Source organism: Bos javanicus, chromosome 27, assembly GCF_032452875.1.
Source record: "Bos javanicus breed banteng chromosome 27, ARS-OSU_banteng_1.0, whole genome shotgun sequence".
NCBI lineage: Eukaryota > Metazoa > Chordata > Mammalia > Artiodactyla > Bovidae > Bos > Bos javanicus.
In genome coordinates, this window is record NC_083894.1 from 30,451,878 (window position 1) to 30,452,495 (window position 618).

At 44.8% G+C, this 618-nt stretch overlaps 1 non-coding gene across 1 annotated transcript; it reads left to right on the plus strand.

Annotated features, from left to right (window-relative positions):
- Positions 1–322: 322 nt before the first annotated feature.
- On the plus strand, positions 323–395 carry TRNAS-GGA (transfer RNA serine (anticodon GGA)). Its single transcript has one exon. It is a non-coding gene; the product is annotated as a tRNA-Ser (tRNA).
- The last annotated feature ends 223 nt before the right edge of the window (positions 396–618 follow it).

Sequence of the window (618 nt, forward strand, 5' to 3'; positions counted from 1 at the left end):
AAGTAGAATCCCCTGGTTTGTATGGATCCTCAAAGACCAGTTCAACACGTCTTGGGGCTCCCACTCTCTGTGATGTGGGCAACACACCATCTAATGCTGTATACTAAGATTCATTGTTTCCCTGTTCAGTTCAGGTGATTAATCCTAGTAATTCTTCATTATGCCCCTAGTACTATGCCCCGTGTCTTTTGTGTGAGTCACTCTCAGTCCATGTGTATTAAATGGAAATTACTTGATCAGGACCCCTGTTCTACCAGGTATTACAGAAAAACTTAATTGGGATTACATGATTTTTATAACATCCTATATAGCCAACAGGGGCTCCCTGGTGGCTCAGAGGTTAAAGCGTCTGCCTGGAATGCGGGAAACCCGGGTTCGATCCCTGGGTCAGGGAAGATCCCCTGGAGAAGGAAATGGCAACCCACTCCAGTACTCTTGCCTGGAGAATCCCAGGGAGGGAGGAGCCTGGTAGGCAACTGGGAACAGCAAACATCATCATTTTTGCCTTCGATATTCTCTTCCCAAAGTTCAAGTAATTTCTCTAGTTCAGTGAGGGTTAAAGATTCATTTTTTTCTTTCTCTCAGTGACTGTCTTTCAAGAACTCTCTCATTCCTGCA